This window comes from Cnephaeus nilssonii (assembly GCF_951640355.1).
Source record: "Cnephaeus nilssonii genome assembly, chromosome: 16".
In the NCBI taxonomy this organism is placed as follows: Eukaryota; Metazoa; Chordata; class Mammalia; order Chiroptera; family Vespertilionidae; genus Cnephaeus; species Cnephaeus nilssonii.
In genome coordinates this window covers 60920510-60941735 of record NC_137087.1, presented here as the reverse complement: position 1 = coordinate 60941735, position 21226 = coordinate 60920510, and the positions used below count along the sequence as shown (strand labels likewise).

At 58.3% G+C, this 21226-nt stretch overlaps 1 protein-coding gene across 4 annotated transcripts in view; it reads right to left on the bottom strand.

Annotated features, from left to right (window-relative positions):
• Nucleotides 1–11386, bottom strand: part of CTBP2 (C-terminal binding protein 2) — a 98187-nt gene extending 86801 nt beyond the window's left edge. Inside the window, exons 1-2 of one of the 4 annotated variants that reach the window (XM_079793207.1) lie at nucleotides 11054–11386; nucleotides 10583–10781 (exon numbers count right to left, since the gene is read on the bottom strand). The gene's annotated coding sequence lies outside the window, so the exon portion shown is untranslated. Of the gene's footprint in view, nucleotides 1–616; nucleotides 3064–10133; nucleotides 10159–10582; nucleotides 10832–11053 lie in introns of those variants that run through there. The other 3 variants (XM_079793208.1, XM_079793210.1, XM_079793209.1) reach the window with 3 other exon arrangements.
• Between the last annotated feature and the right edge of the window lie 9840 nt (nucleotides 11387–21226).

Sequence of the window (21226 nt, the reverse complement as noted above, 5' to 3'; positions counted from 1 at the left end):
TCCTGCAGAGCCGGGGTCCCCACCTCCCACACCGCAGGCCAGGCCGATGGGAGACCACCGCATCCCGGCTCCCACAAAGAACCTGCGCGCGGCGGCGACACCCCCGCCAGGGACATCAGAGCCACCCGGGCTGAGTGCCTCAGCCCCGGCACCTCCACTTTCAGACACGTGGGCCCCGGAGGGCCGCCCCTCCCTCCCAGCCCGGCAGGCCCCGTGGGAGGCCCCGGAGGAGCTGGCCCAGGGCTGGTGCTGAGCCGCCACCACAGAACCTTCCCGCCCAATGGAGGCCGCGGCAGCTGCAGGGGCTTCACACAGAACAGAACACCGCCAGGCCGGAGCTGGGCCAGCCCGTGGGCGAACCTGACTCACTGGCCAAGAGACCCCATCCCCCCTCCCCCCCCAGCAGAGCAGGCGGCACCCACAGGCCCAGGCGGCAGGCACTCTGCCCCCCCCCCCCAGCCTTGGATACCAGCCAAGGCTAAGGGTTCCCAAGCGCCCCTGTGCCTGCAAGCACACACGTGTGCGAGAGGAAGAGGTGCCCGGTCGGCGGGAAGGTAATCCCGTGGTTACAGGCGAGCCTGTTTTTCAGGAAATCTCCACCTTGTGGGGACGGTACCTTGAAGGGAGCCAAGGTCAGCGGGAGGGCTCCGGCATCACCTGCTCTGGGCGCCCCTGGGGAGCTGATGGCCCGGCAGGGCCTGGCTCCAGGTTCCAGGACACACCCGACTCGGTGCCCTTCCCTTTGGCTCCCCACGGCCCCTTTGAACAGAAGGCTGCTCCTTTTGTTCAGGGGCGCTCACTCAAATTCCTCCGGAGGCCAAGGCCCACAGGGCACGGCAGGGAGAGGTGCCGGCGGAAGCAGGTTCCTGGCCGGTTTGTGCGTGGGTGGTGCTCACAGCCCCCCCCACCGGGTGGAACCCTCACCGCCTTCCCGTCTCCTCCCCCAAACCCGCCATGTTGAACAGAGGCACCAGCTCAGGTGGGAAGTGAGAAGCAGCCTGAGAGGGAGGGAGGGGAGCGTCCCCTCCACCCAGCCCCGCCCCGGAGAGGGGCTCCCGCAGGGAGGCGGGCCGCGTGGAGAAGACCCCGCAGCGGTGATGAGTTTGTGAACCCAGACCACACACCTGGGAGTTGCAGTCTCTCTGCCATAACAAGACACCGGCCACTGAATCGATGTTAACATAAACCCCTGAGCTCTGTGACAGCTATCCACAGAACGCGGGGTGCTGGGGGAGAGGGGGCATCAGAGGCAGCAGAGGGCAGGGGAGAAAGACTGGGGGGACAGAGGGGTCTCACCTTGCCTAGTGCGGCAAAGCCACTCCCAAACGTACCCACGTGCCAGTCCAAAGCCACAGGGCTTCTCAGTTAATTACCGAGAAACCAGGGCCAAGGAGTTGGAACTAGGCAACCTCCCTGACCCCCGTTTCTCCATCGGTAAAACGGCAGCTCCGTCCACCTCGGGGAGGACGGAGGGTAAAGAGGAGAGTGTGGCCGGAGCAGCAGCCTGTGACTGGCCCTCCCGGTCCTTCCCGGTGTCGGCCTCCGCCCGGAGAGTCTGCGATCCAGTGGACAGAAAGCCGCCCCCACCCCGTGCAGCCAGCCAGGCCCCTGTCTACTGAGCCACCCACTCAGGGTTCACGAACCAGCCAAGTGTAGCGAATCTAAGGCAGGCCTGGCCCCGGGAACCATCTGGAAATCCCTCCTCAGCAGTAGAAGGTGAGACCCTAACCAAGAGCGTTAATCAGAGGCAGTGAAACAAGCCAGGCTTCGCACAGCCCACGCGCATGGGAAGCGGCTCGGGGCTGGAGAACTGCGAGCCCAGGGAGAACATGCAGGTTCTGGGGCCCCGGAAAACCCCCCCGCTCTCCGGGTGACAGGAGGGAGGTTCCCAGGACAGAGCTCCTCCACCAGCAAACCCTGCCAGCACCTCACTGCCCACCGCCTGGCCGAACCCCGGCTCTGCCGCCGTGGGGGACACGGTCCATGGACAAGTCAGTCAGCGCCTCCTTCACCCCCTTGTGACAATCCAACCGGCACCCAGCGTCCAGTGCGCGTGCCCAGGATCCCAAGTGCGAATGCCCAGCAAGTGTGATCCTAACGGAGGGAGCGAGCGGCGTGGCCTGGCGCACACAGGCGCTCCTCCGGGCAGAGGGTGGAGCGGGGGGATGCCCCGGTGGTCCGGGCTCTGCGCGCACTGGGGAGCGATCTCCATCCCGGTCTGTCCTGCTCCCCGCGCTGCAGAGGCGATGCGGTGGGGTCCGGCCCTGGATGCAGCCCTCACAGTGCCCGCAACGACGCCCGCCATTTACAGGACGATTCCGAACACACTGCGGCCTCGGCACCCGAAAGGGACCGGTCGCCCAAGTCAGAGCCATCGCCCTTTCCTGTTTGGTGCCTCTTGACCACCATCCCGCGGCTAACCCATGAAGCTCTATGTCCACCAGGAAAGGGCGGTGTGGGACACGGCGGGACGAGGCTCCCAGCTTTGGGACCACTGGGCTGGCTCCGGCTCGGTGCAGCCCGGTACCTGGTCCTGGTCCCATCCTCGGCCATGGGTTCGGGCCCTTCCCCATCAGGGCTCCAGGGACCGGAGGGGGGAGGGGCGCAGGCGAGCCCGAGGGCGTGCAGCGGGAACTGTCCTGAGGGAGGGAAGGAGGAGGAAGTGGACACAGGGCGACGAGAGGCCTTTTCAACCACCTGGGCGACTTCCAGAGGCGGGAAGCAGCTCCCCATTACAAATGAAAGGGGCGCACCAGGGGAGGGGCGCTTCCTGAGGGAGTCAGGACGAGATGTGGGAGCAGGCAGAGCGGGGTGGGTGCTCCGGGCAGTCCTGTCCTCCCCGCAGCACAGGGGACTGGCCACTGCTCAGGCTTTGGCCTGGATGCACAGAGCGTCCCCAGGTCCCCATGGCCCGCAGGAGCGTCATGAAGATTAACAACTGTGAAATGCTTCTAAGATCAGAACCATTCGGAGATGTTACCTGCAGGCCCTTAGCTGCGCATACTGAGATCCCACAGAAAAGGGCTCCTAACTAAGCTTGCCCCCGGAAGCGACCTCCAGCCCAAACCCAGAGCGCCGAGAAGGGGCGCATCTGTGCTCCCAGGACACTGAGAACGGGGTGGAAAGTGTCATTCCTGCTTGGCTTCCACGCTGGGCCTCCTGCTCCATCTGGTCCCTGAAGAGCAGGTGAGCATCCAGGGCCAGAGGTAGACTTCTGGAGAAGGGACAGGAAGAACTTTAAAATGTCACCCCTGCTGGAAAGAAAACACAGCATTCCCCCTCACCACCACCCCAGTTCATTAGGTAGGTGCCCCCAAGTGCGGGGAACCCTCGGGGTCTCCAGTGTTTGGAGAGCTCTGCCCCGGCCCTGACCCCGTGGTCAGCCAGGCCCAGTCAGTGCGAGGAGCCCACGCCGCCCATCTGGCCTGGCAGCTCCATGCTAGCTGTCCCTCCAGCAAAACAAGCCCGGTGGCCAGGCGAGGCCGCCCCACCCCGCCTGAGCGTTCAGTGCCCTCAGCCAGTCCCGGGGGGTTCTCAGAGCTCAGAGGGCCCTCCCCCGTCGCTGGCACTGGCTGCATTCCAGGTGGGCGGCCCGGGAGCTGCAACATCCCGGCTCTGCACCACCTAAAAGGGCTCAGGGGACTCCCAGCCCTTCCCCAGACCCACCTGGGCCTGAACAAGCAGAGGACCAACTGGACTGTTTGCACTTCGAGACCAACAGCACTGAACACACCCACCCGCACAGAATCAAGCAGCAGCCAGAGTTCACTCGGCGGGAGGGGCACAACCCTTTCCTGGCCTCTCAACCCTCACAGCCAAGGAACGCCCCCTGCTGCCCTCCCTCCTCTCCACACCCTCCCACCCCCCGCCCCAACCTCCCACCCCCACCCCACCCTCCCACCCCCACCCCACCTTCCCACCCCCGCCCCACCATCCCACCTCCACCCCACCCCCGCCCCAACCTCCCACCTCCACCCCACCCCCGCCCCAACCTCCCACCCCCACCCGACCCTCCCACCCCCGCCCCACCCTCCCACCCCCGCCCCACCCTCCCACCCCCGCCCCACCATCCCACCTCCACCCCACCCCCGCCCCAACCTCCCACCCCCACCCCACCCTCCCACCCCCACCCCACAGGGCAGGCTCAATACTAACCGTCCAGGCTTGATTCAGGCCACTCTGCTGGCCTCCACACTAGGGAGACTTAAATGCCACACTGGGGGCAGGTCCCATTGGGCCAGAGGAGTTGACCTCTATGATCTCGGTCTACAGTTGCTTCCAAAGAAACTTCCTGGGATTCATGACGCCATGAGGCCTGTGTGAGCCAGCACCTCTCCCTGGGCGGCCGGCGGCCAGACCTCAGGCCTGGCTGTGCAGCAGGGCGCTTACATCCCTGGGCTAGCCCGGCACACCGGCTCCATTCCACACCCTTCAGAAGGCCCCTCCCAGGTCCTGCCACAACCTAGGCCAGTGGTCGGCAAACTCCTTAGTCAACAGAGCCAAATATCAACAGTACAATGACTGAAATTTGAGAGCCGGAAACCGACTTCTGCGCATGGGCCACGAAGTTTCAATCGCACTGTACGTGCGCGCCCGCACGTGGTATTTTGTGGAAGAGCCACACTCAAGGGGCCAAAGAGCCGCATGTGGTTCGCGAGCCGCAGTTGGCCGACCACTGACCTAGGCCATTATTTCCGATCAACCTTCAAGCCAGTCAACAGTGTCTTTCGAGTCAGAGGTTTACTTTAATGCAACAAGCACACTTCTGCTCCGAAGAGCACTTCTGAAGGCAGTAAAAGCAACGTGGTAACCAAAGGGGAGTTTTCCTACATTTGCAAGCGGGGGAGCTTGTAAGAGCCACAGATGAAAAGCACTCCCCCGGCCCACCGTGTCCCTGACTAGTTTAGATTCCTAGGAAACAACCAAAAGCGAGGCGAGGCTGGCAGCCAGGTTCAGGCAACAAGAGCCACGTGGGAGTCACACGCTCTGAGCCCCACCTGAGCCGTGGGGAAACGAAGGCTGTTATTGTCTAGAAAAGAAGTACATCACAGCTCTCCACAAACCCCAAAGCATCACCTGTCCCATGAACAAGAACACACCTGTTTTATCAACATGTTGTGAATATTAAACCAACAGGCAACCATCTGCTAAGTCTGAAACAGCTACAGCAGGCTATCTGCAAGGCCTCCGCCGGGAAGGGGCTGGGCTGGCTGCAGAGGGAGAGGTCGCTGGCCCCCCAAGTTCTGACCACGTGGACCTGCCTGAAGCCAGAGCGCCATGGCACGGGCCCCACAGTGGTTAGTGTCCACACCGACTCCAGTTAGGGGGGGGCTGGGAAGAGAGGGAGCAGGAGGGCCTGTCCCTTTGGCCAGAGCTCCACTCTGCAGCCTCAGCTCCCGCGTGGACTCAGGGCTCTGTGCACGGAGGCAGCTGCCATACACAGGAGCATTTTTCAGAAAAGGCAGCAGCGTCACAAAAACACAAAACTCCAGCAAACCCTCTCTAGTTGCACTCGCCACAACACTGTAAACGGACTGAGGAACTGGAACACGAGGGGCAACAACAACAAACACGCCGCTCCCTGTGGCTTCAGGGGCGCCGTTCTGGGGAGTGTTGAGTACGATTCCTTAAAGTTGCATTTCAAGGGGGAAAAGTTTGCTTTTTTACACTTTCTTTGAAGGACCTCCTCTGCTTTGAGAACCCTCCTCCGAAAAGCAGCACCAAGTTCCTGGCCGCCCAGAGAGCCCGCCTTCCAAGAGGCTCCGAGGCAGCGGCCCGGCCGGGCTCAGGCCCAGGCGGCAGCAGCTGCGGCCGGGCCGCGGGCTGAGCTCCCGAAGTGCCTGTCCCCAGCGGTCAGAGTGAAGGCGAAACTGCCCTGGGCTCCCATTGTCCACATTCCCCACAAACAATGGCCGGCTCTCCCCATTGTGCCCGGCATTCATCTGCGAATCCCTCTTCTTGCACGATGTGCAAAGCCCTTCTTTTCACTGGGTTCAGTCCTGAACGCCAAGTGCAGCGTCATGTGGGCTTGAAACATTTGTAATGAAACCTGAAAGCAAACTCCAGATCTTGCCCAAACATTAATTGGCGAGTGCCATTAGAGCCACATGGATGGCTTTTGGGTACCATCCATTAAGTCAGGATCAAAAGAAACACTGAACACCTTAAAAACGGTTCTGAAGTTCTTAGCGATTATTAAATATAATTTCCCAAACCCAGAGATAGGGTTTAAAAACACACACACAAACCCTTTCATAAGCCTTTGATACATATTCCATCAAACAGACTTGCATAAAAACCAACTTCAAAAGATCAGGTTGGGGGAGAAGCCTTGCCTTCCCCTCCTCCCCCAAGTGCTGTGACCTTCGTGGGGGACGCAGGCAGCCGTGGGACGCCCCCTGCCCAGCGGCCGCCGGCCAAGGGCACAGCCCTCCCAGCATCGCCCTGTGCACCGCACGTTTCCGTCAGTCCACGCTAGCACTCCTCAGCTAGTGCCTCACGAGAGGTTTGGGGGGAAATGAGCCCAGCCCCCCAATATTTCACTTTACGATCGCTTCTTTAAGGACAAGCACTTCTCTTCAAAGGGCCAGGCTACCCGCACGCCAGTTGTTTAATTGCTACAAAAATGTGGTCCCCTCCGCCATCAGCCAGCGCGTGGGGGGAGGAGTACTGGTGTGCCCTCCCCACCAGATAAAGGTCCTCTCCCATCGTGTGCTGCGGGGACGTATACTCGCGGCTGTTATCGGGGACAGGGGACACTTGGCTGCTGCTCTTCACTGATAGAAAGATTATTAACAGAAGGACCCAGCCTGCACTCACATACATTATGGTGACAGCCTTCTGCATGGAAGTGACAAGAGGTAAAAAATGACAACTGGGGTGGCCACTCTACCGTGGCCGTAAACTCTCGCATCTCTCCATTTAGGGGGAGCGTTAAGTGCGGAGGGGAGAGCTGTGCCTTCAGAAATGATGCCCGGCGCCCGGGGCCGGCCTGGCAGGGCCTCCGGCAAGGTGGCCGTCCTTTCGGTTTTTAATGGGAGAAGCTCCCTTGGCTTCGGAGTTTAGTTCCCAGCAAAAGAGCCTCTTCAAATCCAGCGCGTCTTTCCTAGGCACCCCCCCCCCCCCCGCCCCCGGTACCTCGTGGCCAGCTACTCATTCGCTGACACAGGGACACACTGGTTTGGTAGTTTTGTTTGTTGTTGTTGTGGCTGTGTCTTTTTTCTTCACCTCATCTCTCTTTAAAACACTTTTCAGGCTTATGAATAGGATTTTTGTTTGGAGTTTTAAGAGTCAAGAGGAAAGCTATTGATTATCCCTGAAAGGGGAATGGAGGGGCAGTTAATAATTACCCAGAGAGCAAGTTTTCCTGCTTCATCTTGTGTACACGACCTGACGAACAATGCCGGACAGGAACAGGTGTGCCCCAGCCGTCTTAAAAGGCCAAACTATGTCACTGGTGTATTTTTGCCATGCTAGTAATGTTTGGATTTAAGTGACCCAACTTTTTTACTTTAACTTTGTAAAGACACACTTTGCACATGTTTCTTCGCTAAGTCAAAGACTAAGTCCTACAGTGTTGAGCGGAAAAAATACATGTTGGAGACAAAGCGTTTTTTTAAATCACAGTTAGAAAAGGTTAATTCACCCGCCCCTCCCCCAGGAGAACACCCATTCAAGGGCCAGTTCCAAAGATCCCAAATGAAGTCGTAAATAACACAGGGCCCTGAGTGCAATCTGCAGAGCCACCTCCCCCTCCCCTCCGCCTCATTAAGGCACAATTAGAAAGAGGGCGACCACAGACCCCTTAGCCTTATCGTTGCAAACAGGAAAAAGATTCAAACCAAAAAGCACCTTGTCAGGTTCAAAGCAAGCTCCAAACTCCAGATTTTAAATTCCCTCTAATAACTACTTTCTACAGGGCAAACTGGGGACCCTTACCCCTGGGGCACAGAAAACCAATCAGAGCCATAAATTCCCTTTGCCTTCAACCCTCACTCCCTCGTACTGGGGCAGAGCGGGGGGAGGGGGTGACCCGACATCAACACTTACACTAAACCCCTCAATGCTCGACAGAAATATGCTGGCTTATTCCTTTGTTTGGTCCTGTTATACTTGATCAAGTGTGAACGATTAAACTGGTTTCATTAAGGGCTGGTGCATTCACAGCTAACATCCAACTTCAATGGCAACTGTAAGCATATTTTGCAAGGAGGGCCTGCTTTTTTGCTTGAAACCTACCATCTCATTAACTTTTCTTTGGGGGGCAATAAAAAGGGCCCCCGGGGTTTTTACAGGAGAGTGTCAGCTCAGCTCAGAGAGCTGAGGCCAGACAAAAGGATACTGAGTGTTTCCCCTCTCGGATGCACGCCCCCCCCCCCCCCCCCCGTGTTACCTACAATAAAGGGAAAAAAACCCTGTTTCAATCTTAAAGCTGCTCTGACTGAAAGTGTTTAATTAGCATTTTGAATATCACTTTATAATTGCTGTAAGAAGTACTCTTTGAAATCAAATGACTACAAAAACAAGATCTTTTAAAGTCCTATTACCTCAAAACGTAAAAGATTTGTACCAAAAATTCCCAAAACAGTGCAATTCTCCCAAGTACTGGGAAACTAAGTGTACTTTGAGAACCCGAGAGGCGGCACAGCAGTCTTAGGTGCTGAACACGAGGTAATTCTTGAAATGCCTTTGAACCCAGGGACCTAGAGGGAAGATATTCTTTGAAAGACCAGTAGGAGAGTTTGATCTATTTCACCAAAGCCAGGAGGCAGAGTCGCTGTGTAAACTCACCAAAATACGTGTCCCCTCCGAATTATCCATGTCAGATAAAAATATACGAGTCTCTAGAATATCCAACAGAATTGCAAATAAGGCACTTAGCATTTTAAATTCCCAATGCATATTTATAGAATAGAATTCTCTTGTCTACCCTTCAAGCCACTCACATCTGACTCTCCAAGAACTTAACCCGACCTCCTCTCTTTAAAGGAAGGACGGGGGGTGGGGAGGGATCCAGAACGATCTGCTCAGCCCGGACAGGGCGAGGGAGCCGGCATGACGACGCAGGCCGCTGCCAGCAGCCTCCCCCGCGAGGACGCGGAGCAAGCGGGATTTCTCCGAAAAACGCCTCCTTTTCCATGTGAATTACTACCCGCGGGGCCCCGGAGCCGGGGGTGAGGTCACCGCTCACGCACACGCACTCGGCGCCCGTGCCCGTCCGCGGCGGCGGGGAGCGTGTACGCTGCTGTGTCTCGCCGCGACCGGCTGTGACCGCACGGGGCTCCGGGCCCACGAGGCCTCCCGGCACCACGGCGCTGCCTGGGCTGCGGGCGACCCGCCACGCCACCGGGCCGCCCGCGGAAGAAAGGCCCGGCGCCCCGGCTCCCGCTGCCCCACTTGCCCCGGGGCCTGGGGAGCAGAGGGAGAGGGCAAGGCGCTGCCCTCGGCCCGCGGCTCCGGCCCGGCCGCCGAGCTCCAGGGGAAGCGGCCGCGGCGGCCCGGCTGTAGCCGCGCCGCGCCGGGTCCCGCAGCCCAGGGCGCGCCCCCGCCGCCTCCTGCAAACTTTTCCGTGGCTTCGCCCCACCCGAGGAGTGCGCCCGGGCGGGGCGGCGGGGCGGCGGGGCGGCGGGGCGGCGGGGCGGCGGGGCGGCGGGGCGGCGGGCGGGCGGGCTCCGGCGGCGGCTGGCGAGGAGGAAGTGGTGCCCGCGGGAGCGCGGCTGGGCAGAGGAAATGCCCGCCCGCCCGGCCCGCCCGGCCCCCGCCCCGCGGCCACTTTGGCGGGCCGAGCCCGGCGCGGCGGCGTCGGCGGCGGCGGCAGATGCGGCCCGGCTGCCCGGCGGAGCCAACAATGCGGGGCCGGCACAACAAAAGGTCCCACTTTTCCGCCTTCCCGGCTTTCGCCGGCGCTCCGGGGCGCCGCGCGGGATCCGCGGCTGGCGGGGGCCGCTCCCCTGGGGGCCCCCGGCCGCGCGCGCCCCCATTTCCCCGCGGAACCCCGCTCTCCCCGCCCCCGCTCCGCCAGCGCCAGGCCCCGCGCGCTCGGACTCCCGGTCCCGGGGGATCCGGCCATATTGTCCCTGCGGCGCGCGGCGCGCTCGGCCTGGGTCGCGGGCAGCCCCCGTGCGCGCACCCACCGGCCGCGGGGAGCCAGCGCCGGGGGCCCCGGGGAACGGTCGCCGAGACGCCGCCGCTGCCACGGCCTCCGGACGTCGCCGCGTTCGGGGGCCCGAGTGTGTTTTCTTTGCCAATCCTGCTGGGAAGGAAGGTGACCGCCTACTTCGCATTCATCAACTCTCATCACAACAACAAAATCCGGGCGCAGACGGCGGCCCGCAGGCGCCACCAGCAGCGGGGGGCGGCAAGTAGGGACCCCCCAGGCCGGCGCCCACCCCCGGGACCAAGCAGGGGCACGGGGCCGGGGGCGCAGACCCAAGATGTCCTCGGATGCCGGCTCCGTGTCCTTCGCCCTCCTTCCCCGCCCCGAGTGGCGCAGTGAGGCGCGGGCGCGGCGCCCCAGCCCACCGACGCAGGTGAGGCGGGGTGCGGGCGGCCCTGGCTCCCCACCCCCCCGGGGCCCTCTTACCTCGTCCCGGGCCGCCGGCGTCCACGGTGAAGGGCGCCCACCCGGGAGGCGGAGGCGGCGGCTCCCGCCCCTCCCACCCCACCCGGCGGCGGCGGCGGCGGCGGCGGCTGTGCGGGCCCCGCTCAGCGCGGCATGGCTCTCGGCTCGGTCCTCAGCTCCTCGGGCCACTGCCGGCTCTCCTGGGCCGCTCCCGGGCCGCCTTAAAATGACACACGCACACAGGGACACACACACAAAAACTTAATCTCTCCAGCTCCCCGCCCCTCCCCCTCCCGCCCTCCCCGCCCTCCCTCCCCTTCCTCCTCCTCCCTTCGCCGCCGAGCCTCTTCCTACTTCCCCACCCACCCCACCCCCTTCCTCCGCCCACCCGGCTCCCAGTCCTCCCCACCCAGGTCCGGGCCCCGCGCCCGGCCGCCCGGAGGGGGCTGCGCTGGGGGTCCCTGGCCCGCGCACGCCCCGCGCCGTGCTCACCGCCAAGAGGATGCTAATCCCAACTTGGACCGGGGGAGGGAGCGTCCTGCCGGCGAGCGCCTCCGGCTATTTGCTCTTCTTTATTTGTTTTCTCCTCCGGGAAGGAGGACGGCGGGGAGAGGAGAGGGAAAGGCGCTCGCCGGCCGCGTCTCCGTGCAGCCGGCGGCTCGGGAGCGAGGGTGGAGGCGAGGTGAGGGTCGCGGCTCGCTCACTCGCTTTTTTTGAAAGGCGGGGTCTCTGCAAACCAATGACACAGCCCCACATGGGCCGGCCTCGCCCCCCGGAGCGGCTCCTCACTACAAATCGGCGCTCTCGGGGGATTAGTGGCTTCGCCGAAGTGCCCGCTGGCGCGGCGGGCGGGCCCGGGGGCCGGGCGCGGCGGGGCTCCCCGGCCAGGCCCCGCCCGGGAGGCCCCGGAGAAGCGCGGGGGGCCTGACGGCAGAGGCGGGGGTCCCGCCGCCGCGCCCGGACTCCGGCCCTCCCCTCGCCCTCCCCCCTCCGCCCCCTTCCACGTGGGGCCCCAGGCGGCGGCCACATGGGGGGACGCGAGCCCGGGCGAGCCTGGGCGCAGCGCCTGGGGAGGCTCCGCCAGGCCCGCGGCCCGACCGCCCCCTTCCCGGCCCCGCGGCTCCAACTTCCTCCCGGGCCCCGCGGCCGCCGCCTCCGCCTGCCCAGGCCGCGGGGTCAGGCGCGGGCCGGCCCCGGGGGGCACTTGGGCTCCCCAAATCCGGACCCGGAGAAGGGGCCCGCGCCTTGCCCGAGAGGCGGGATGGCTGTGGGCGCTCGGGGAGGGGGCCCGTGTGCTGGAACTCGAAGCGGCCGTGCTCCCGGCGAGCGGCACACATTTACACACGGACACCGCGCTCCTCCCGCCGCCCGGGTCGCCGGCTGTTCTTAGAGCCTCGGGAGGGAGAGCTCGGCGCTGAGGCCGGGGGGCCGAGCGTCGGGGTCCGGGGCTCGCGCGGCGCCCTTCCGCGCCGGGAGCCGTGCCTCCGCGCGCCTCGAGGTTCGAGTGGACCCCAAAGCTGGGGATGCAGGCTGGGCCGGGTTCCACGCCTGCGTTTGCGGGAGGGAGTCGGCGGCTGGGGTCGGGGGGCTTTTCTGTGTGCGCCCGGAGCCCCCCAGCTCATCTCACTTCCCTGCGGTCGGCCGCGCGTCCTCCAAGCGCCCTGCATGGGCTGAACTGGGCCTTTGGTCTCGAACTATTCGGAAACCATATTGAGACGCTGGGAAGTGGATGGAGACGTTCCGCAGGAAAGGCGGGGGGCGGGCGGGAGGTCCGGCCTGCGGGCCCGCAGCGGTGCCCGGAGCCTGGCGGCCTGGGCGCGCGCCACACCCTGCGGGGCGGAGGAAACTCCGCTGGGGCCTGGGCCCAGGGCAAGGCCGCCTAGCCGCTGGACCCCTCCGGCGTCTGTTCACAGTGTGAGACCTCGGGATCCGGCCCAGCGGGGCGTAGGTGCCCCCGGCCCGGAGTGCTCTCGGAGTGGCCTGCGCCACCGGCCTCGTGGGGCTGTGGCTCCTGACGGTTGTGTCCCCATAAAACAGTGAGGTTTCAAAACTATCGAAGACCTCCCAGATGTGACGTCAGCGCTGGACTCGGCAACTTACACCCCCCGAGCGCACGTAATGAAGCTACTGAGATGTTGACCAGCACGTTTTCTGCGTGACCCTAACAGGCCCGGGCCAGGCCAGCTACGTGCCTGTTTCCCGCATCTTCTGGCGACTTGTATCCCCAAAACATCATCTCCAGCAGTTTTGCCGCAAGGTCGTGGCGCCTAAGATAGATCTTGGCATAAACTATAACCATAATAACTATAAATAAAGATTTTCTGCTTCCTTACTTCACAGATAACCTTTGGTTCTGAGTGGCCCTTTATTCTCACCCAGAAACCACAAAAAGTCAGCTGATTTTCTTCTATAACTTATTCAACTTGAATGTCTACTATGAACTCGACCTAACTTAGAAAATACTATGTTCTCTGTGTTGAGAATATTATAAAGGAAGCGTCCTCAGAGCCAAAAATTATTTATTTTTTCAACTTGACACCCTGTATTTTTTTTAATCCTCACCTGAGGATATGTTTTATTGATTTTTAGAGAGAGAGAGAAGCATCAATGAGAGAGAAGCATCCATTGGTTGCCTCCCATACACGCCCGACGGGATAGAACCCGAGACCTAGGTATGTGCCCTGACCAGGAATGGGACCCAAACCTTTCGGTGTACCGGACGACGCTCTCACCAACGGAGTCACGCAGCCAGGGCGGCACCCTGTATTTTAAAATATTAAGCCCATTTGGCCCCAATATGTGAATTACTTTAAACTACAATTGTGTGTTTTAAAAAAGATGCTCCAAAACAACAGCCCAATTCCAAAGTGGGCAAAGAGTGGAATAGACATTTCTCAAAGAAAGATGCACAAAAATGACCAACAATCAGCATCACCAATCCTTAGGCAAATGCAAATCAAAACCATGGTAGATACCTACTTCATGTCCATTGGGATGGCTGTTATTAAATTTAAGAAATCAAGAAAAAAAAACCCAAAATAACAAGCGTTGGGAGGGATGTGGAGAAATCTGAAAACTTGTGGCTTGCTGGTGAGAATGTAAATTGGTGCAGCTGCTGTGGAAAGCCGTATGGAGGTTCCTCAGAAAGGCACACAGAAGTACTATGTGACCCAGGAATTCCAATCCAGGTGTATACGTAAAAGAATGGAGCCCAGGCTCTCCAATATGTGCACGTACATACAGTGTTCATGGCATTGTTCACAGTGGCCAAGAGGTGGAAACACAGGTGGTGTAGACAGTGGAGCACGATCCAGCCTTGAAAAGGAAGGGAATGCCGACACCTGTGAGAACGCGGATGCACCTTGAGGACATTGCAGGAGGTGAAATAACCAGACACAGAAGGACAAATGGGACATGCAGACAGGCACAGTGGAACAGAGGTGACGGGGCGCTGGGGGAGGGAGGGAGAGGGAGGAGGCTGTTCAATGGGCGCAGAGATTCCGTTCGGGTGGCGAAGCAGCTCTGGAAACGGGGCGTGGTGGAGGCTGCACCTGCTGTGAATGTGCTCGATGCCACAGGACTGCACACTTAAAACCGGAGGAAACGGTCAGTGGTACGTATGTTTTACCACAGCACTACCACGTGCTGCAAAGTAGGTTTTGTCTTACACACTTTTCAGTTCACATTTATTACTATATATAAAGGTAATTTGGCCCAGCCGGCGTGGCTCAGTGGTTGAGCATCGACCTAAGAACCAGAAGATCAGGGTTCGATTCCCGGTCAGGGCATAGGCCTGGGTTGTGGGTTCGATCCCCAGTGTGGGTCGTGCAGGAGGCAGCCGATCAATGATTCTCATCATTGATGTTTCTCGCTCTCACCCTTTCCCTTCCTCTCTGAAATCAATAAAAATGTATTTTTTAAAATACAAGTAATAGATAACAAACATTAAAAAAATAAAGGTAACTTGTAATGAGGGAAATTAAGATAAAGACAACATACTTTGTTTTAAAATACCTGTCAGTTGGTTTACAGAATAAATGCCTTTCACTGATTCTTACCTCTGTGCTGAAATGCCCGTTTTCAGTCTTCTCCGTGACCTCCCATCTGGCCTGTCCCAACTGTGACAGACACAAAAAAGAGTCATAAAAGTAACAGTAGCAACCAATGACTGTCCCCAGCTCACGAGGTCCTGGTGCTGGGCTAAGCCCCTGACACCATCTTTATCCTCCCAGCAGTCCCTGAAGAGAGATGCTGGCATTATCCCCATGTTACAGATGAGGGAACGTGAGGCCACTTAATGCGACTTCCCCAGGGTCACCCTGCTGGCCAGTGAGTAGCTGGGGCTGGACTCCTTCCTGTCTGATTCCGACATGCCCCCTCCCCCATTTCAAGAAGGGCTTCTGTTTGCATTTACATATCTGCATTATTAGTTCAGAAAAGGTAAAGTTAGTTACTTCTGGAATAAATTTTTAGCATCTTCTTATTGAAAGTTTGTTCTTTAATAACAAGCCTTCAATCTAATCTTTAAAGGAGAGAATTAAACATTAAACGAATTTTTAAAGACACAGATGGGTATGACATGGTGGATTTTAAGCTCCTGAGGATGGATTCAGAACACCAACAAAAAGCTGTGATAATGAGAAAGCAGAAAACAAATGACTGGTTCCTGAGAAGTAACATCCTTCCGCATGTTACTTTCATCCTGAGGAAGAAGAAATAATTCAGAGTTCAGAAAGGCTGCCCTTGACTTCCTGTAGAAGATGCCCATCACTTTCTCCCGATGGTCTGAGTTACGCAGACCAGTCTGGCCACCGCATTCCCACCTGCTGGGGGCCGCTGGTGACCCGGGCTTCCTCAGTGGGGGCGTCTGAAGGGGCCGCACTGGGACAGAGGTTCCTCTTTCTTCTGGGGAGCTCAGCTCTCTGCCCGGGAGTCTCCATTTCCACGCGATGCTGCCAGTGAGGACGGCCTGGCGTCACCAGCCTCTGTTCACGGGTCCCGGCGCATCCAGTTCAAACTCCTTATCAAAGTGATAGCTTCCCCTTTTCAAGGAGTTTGTCTCCTTCTGGGTTCTAGAATTTGGGATTCAGACGGGATGTTTTCCTACCCCAAGGCTCTGGGGGTGAGGCCCTAGCTCTCCAGTTGTGGGGTCTGGCCCAGGGAGCCCCAGTACTGCCGTGGAGGGCAGGGTAACTGGCACAGGTGTAACACTCAGCACAGAGAGGGCCAGGGCTTGTTCCGGGGGGCCCAGCCATTTCTCTGCGGACCTGGCACAGCTGCCTCTCTAAGATGCTGCCTTATCCTGCAAAGAACCCCGCCCCCCCCAAGTTCCTCCCCAGGGCCACCTCCCTCATGGATGCACAGTACTTCTCCTTTCAGGTGCTGTCTACGTCCCCCAAGAAGCCATGGGTTCCATCCAGGCCACAACATAGGGGAGCACTCCTACCACAGGACACCGGTCCAGTCACTTATCTCGGCCAGCCCCCCCCCCCCCCAACACACACACACACACACACACACACACACACACACGGCATAAGAGTTGGTCTAGATGCTCCCTCAGCCCTCTGCTCTACACTCCTTCACAAGACAATAAGGTGCATCTCTTGAAGAGCTAATGGCTTGCTTTGAACAGATCATTTAAACTGGGTAAACCATGATTCCTTGTTGCCTTGGCTGCTAGGAAGCTCAAAGTCACATGTATGTGGACAGCCTATCGTCACAGTCCAGGAAGCAACATGTACTTCCTCCATGCAAAGGGACTGTGGGAGAGGAGTGGTTTGTGTTATTGGAAAAGGCATATTAAATGTTTTCATGTAGTTTACACCTGGAAAACGAAATACCAATTGTCCTGATAATACAAATTACTGAAAATAAGCTCCGTGAACTCTTCTGGCTTGGTGAGGATACTCAGGTGACAGAAGGTCACTTCCTGGACTGGAGGAAACTGGCCTGAGAAACCACTGGAAGGCGTGTTTGGTTCCCATTTCGACTTTTTTGGTTAACTGTAGGCTTGTACATATGTTTTTACTATAACCACCTAAAATACTTTTTTGGGGAGTGAAAACTTATTAATAAATCATAAAAATCCCAGTCATATCAACATCTCTGACTTAGGGCAAGGGACTTTTTTGATGGGACAAGAGTTGCCCTCGATGGCAGTTATCACATTTTGTAACCATGAAAACGTGTGACCGTTTGAGCTGTTTTGTAGGACCTTGGATTGTAGGAGGTGCTTGGTTAAGTATTTCTTGGATGCATGGGTGGATGGACGATGAAGGCTAGGTGGATGGAAGGATGGATGGATGGATGGATCACCCAGTTACTGTATTTCGAGAGGTTCAAGCTGCATAAAAGCTGTATATGCAAACTGTTTACAAAGAGTAATGTCATTTTAATTGAACATATTAGTATTAGGGAGGTAGGATTTGGGGTTATCTTTAAAAGATTTTTTAAACCTATACTTTGTTATATTATTTGTATAATTTATAAAAATAAAGGGGCACAGGAAATGATGTATGCAACAAAGAGTTTAGAAAAAAAATAACATGTACAAAAAGCAAATGTGGCAAAACATTAAAAACTGGTGAACTGGGGAGATGGCTATATGCGAGTTCTAACAACTTAGCTATAAATTTAAAAATTATTTAAAAACAAACATGGTTTTAAAAACACCCAGAGCCCCAGTGAAGTGCTGCGTTTGTAAGGCCCTGCTTTGCTCCGGTGTAGCAGGAGGGCATGGTTCTCCCCGCTCTGTGCCTCTCAGACCTGGGGCTGTGACCACCCGGGGACCCACAGCTAGCCTCCCGGGCCGTAATCAGGCCTCTGACTGAGGCCCCGGTCCCCTGTTCCCTCTCTCTCCTGTTTCCTTTCCAGGAACCAACGGCTGGCAAAAATGATAGTGGCCCTAGGTAACAGGGGAGCGTGTTCTGAGCAGTAAAGTGGACTAGTTGTGTGCACTTGAGGGTTGCGGGAGTGGGACTTGACTGCCTTGTCGCCCACCTTTCTCTGTCCTTCAGCTCAGCTCACCTCAGAACCGGCCCTGCCTGCGGCTGGCTGCGTGGGGCGGAGAGGGAACCTGCCGCACTCCTCGTGGAACAGCTGTGCTCGCGGGGCCATGATGTCACCACAACGTGATTCAGGATGACTTCTCATCAGTGGCTCCGTGTGGCCTTCACAGAGGCTGTGGCCCTTTCCAACTCTGCGCTCAAACGCCCTGGGCTCGCTCACGCCCGAGCCGGGAGGGTGCAGATGCGAGTGGTTGATGCCGCCTCGGGATTTAATTGGCACTGGGTTTAAGCCCATCCGTTTCAGTTTTCAGTTAAACACACACACACACACACACACACACACACACACACACACTCACACACACACACTCACACACACACACACACACACACACACACACACACTCACTCACACTCTGCCTAAATCCTTTGAAAAACAGTGACTCGAGGCCTAAGAAAACCAAAACAAGCATGCTGGTCTGCAGCGTAACATATGGGGGAAATAAACAAACATGCTGATCTGCAACCACGCCACCAGCACCGGGAGGCCTGCTCCGCTCCCGGCCAGGCGGGGCCTGGGACAGACAGGGCCTCGGCTGCGTTCTCCTCCGGGAACGAGGACCGCAGGGAAACGGCACCGGCCCAGGTACTGCCTCACTCAGTCCTCGCCACCATCGGGGGAGGGCCCAGCTGTGAGAGGGGACGCTCTGCAGGTGAGGGGCAGGGCCAGCAAAGGATGCCGCAGCCCCTGAGCCCTGCTCTCAGAAGGCCCTCGCTGGGCGTGTGCTCCGCTGTCTCAAACCCTGACCGTTCTGAGCGGGCCTTGCGTCTCCATCTCGCACTGGCCCGCAAGGAGGCAGCCAGTCCTGATCACACATCCCGCCTCAGGCCTCAGCCAGCCAGGGGCAGGCCCAGTGTGCAGGATGGCTCTTCAAACCTCCCAGCTCACGGTGCTTCACGCCCTGGGAGACAAACTTAAATATTAGATAGAACATGCTTGGTCTGCGCACAGAACACAGAAGGGAAAGCCCAGAATTCTCCAGGAGCGGCTCATCGGGTCAGTCCGGAGCCAACATGGACCGGAAATGTCCCCTGGCCTCCTGGGAGGCCATCTCCTCACAGGCCCAGCGTTGGGCCTGCCCCTGGAATGTTCCTTTTCCTACAGCCGGGCAGGCCTGTGACACGCAGGCCTTCAGATGCGTTAGCAATTGTGACTATCACCGAGTCACAGAGGGCCCTGGAGTGACAGCCCACCGCCGGCCACGGCAGGGCCACTGCAGGGCCCCGGTGGGGATGGCCACAGGAGACACCGCTGGAAACGGACACCGGACACCGGGACCGCTGCACTGGACAGAGTTTCACCATCACAGGACATGACTCAGCTCCAGCTAGAACCGGCTTCGGGTGCTCAGTCACCGGCGCACAGAGCTGACTGCAGTAAGCCTGGCCCCGCAGGGGACTCTCTACTTGAAAACAACCTCTCCTCCATCTTGTCCCTGAAAATACACAAATAAGGCCCGTGTTCCTCAGGGCGGCTGGCCAGGGAGCCCAGGCCTGCCTCTCCCCCCCCCCCGGCCCCCCCATGACGCACTTCCCATCCAGGAGAGCATCACCATGTCACGTCAGCGGGATGCCCTCGCGTTTCCCATGAAGATGCTGAGGCTGCAAGGCTGGGTCACCTGCCGGAGGCACGGAGCCCAGGTGGACACAGGTGCAGGGCCTGCTGGGCCCTCCCGGCTCCGCGTCCTGCCTGCTCCCTGGGGGTGGCCGGTGAGTGCGCCTGCCCCGGCCCTGCCTCTCCGGAGACGTGGCCTCCCGTTGCATTTGTGCCGGGAAGAAATGAGGTGGTGGCCGCTAGTTTTCCCCCTGTCCCAACGCTTCACTTCAAGATTGCTCAGCTCTGTAGGAACGCTGCTTTAATGCACAATGAGCCCTCACAGGCCTGCTCCCTCCTGGGACCCTTTATTCACATTTTATCACCTTGCTTTAGCTCTTTTTTTCTTTCTACTCAGACGCTTTTTTTGAACCATTTAAGAGCAGGTTGCAGACATCCTGATGTTTGACCCCGAAAGACGTAAGCACGCCCTGGGAAGAAAGGTCTCCCACCACGAAAACCTAACAGCTCGCCTCACTGTGAAAACCCACAGGACCTCGCCAAGCAGGGGCCGCCGGCGCAGTGCTAGCCCACGTGCGGCCGACCCAGCGAGCGCTGAGAGCGGGAGCCAGCTCTGAGGCGCCTCCATTGCGACCCGCAGACTCATTTCCGACCCTGACGTTTAACAGTAAGTGTTATGAACAAGTGCCGGCGAGGATGTGGGGAAAAGGGAACCCTAGCACACCGCTGGTGGGAATGCAGACCGGTACAACCGCTGTGGAAAACAGTGTGGAGTTTCCTCAAAAAATTAAAAATGGATCTGTCATCTGACCCAGTGATCCCACTTCGAGGAATACATCCTAAGAAGCCTGAAACACCCATCAGAAAGGATGGATGCACCCCTATGTTCATAGCAGCATGATTTACAATAGCCGAGATCTGGAAACAGCCCAAGTGCCCAGCAATAGATGAGTGGATTAAAACAAACAAACTGTGGGGCATTGACACCAGGGAGTACTAGGCAGCAGTAAGAAAGCAGGATCTCTTACCCTGTGAGACAGCATGGAGGGACCAGGAGAGCATCATGCTAAGCGAAATAAGCCAGTCAGAGAAAGACAAGTATCACATGATCTCACTCCTGTGTGGAATCCAATGAGCAAAACAAACAGATGAACAGAAGAGAATCAGAGACACTGAAGCACGCAACACTGGCGTATTTCCGCGGGGGGTGTGCGGGGGCAGAGAACTTTTATGCATATATGCATAACCCATGGACTCAGACAATAGTGTGGTGAAGGCCTGGGTGGGGGGAGGGGGGACAGGAATGTGGTGAAGGGGGTTAATGGGGGAAAAGGGGGGACATCTGTAATACTTTCAACAATAAAGATAAATTCAAAATAATAAAGATTCTGGGCTTGCATTTTATATACTTCGCAAGCAATTCTATTTGACTACAGTTTACACAAGCCTCAGTCTTAGGAACACTGAAAAACAAGAGCCAACACTGGGCCCTCACCACAGATGGTTCGAGAAGCGCGGTCCAATTCCCAGACCATTTTCAAATTTTCCCAATTGTCTCAAAACATCTTTTGTAGATTGCCTTTGACCCAGGTCCCAGTTGGGGTTCACACGCTCCACTTGGTCTGCTGGCCTCTCCGAGTCGGCACTGGGCCATCTTCCTGCTTCCCTTTGAACTCGAGGGTGTGTCCAGCTGAGAGCCAGGACTTCAGTGTCCGGGGCCTGGACCAGGGCCTGTGGCTCTCGGGGGCCTGCAGAGACTATTCGGTTGCATGTGAACCGTTTCTCAATGACAGGAGATGATGATAACGGCTGGTGGCAGTGTGGCAGAGTGAGATCGGCAAGGCGGAGAAACCCGTGTTGCTTCGGTTCAGTCTCGGCCAAAGGAGAGGGGCATGGCGTCCTGGTGTTGCAGAGGGCCGTCGGAAAAGCCACGACGCCGCTTCTGCAGCGCTGGGGGTGGCCTGGAGGCCTCTGCACACAACTGCAGGTTGTAAGGTTCGCGCTCAAGATGGCCTTCAGCTCGCAGGTGTCAGACCAGGG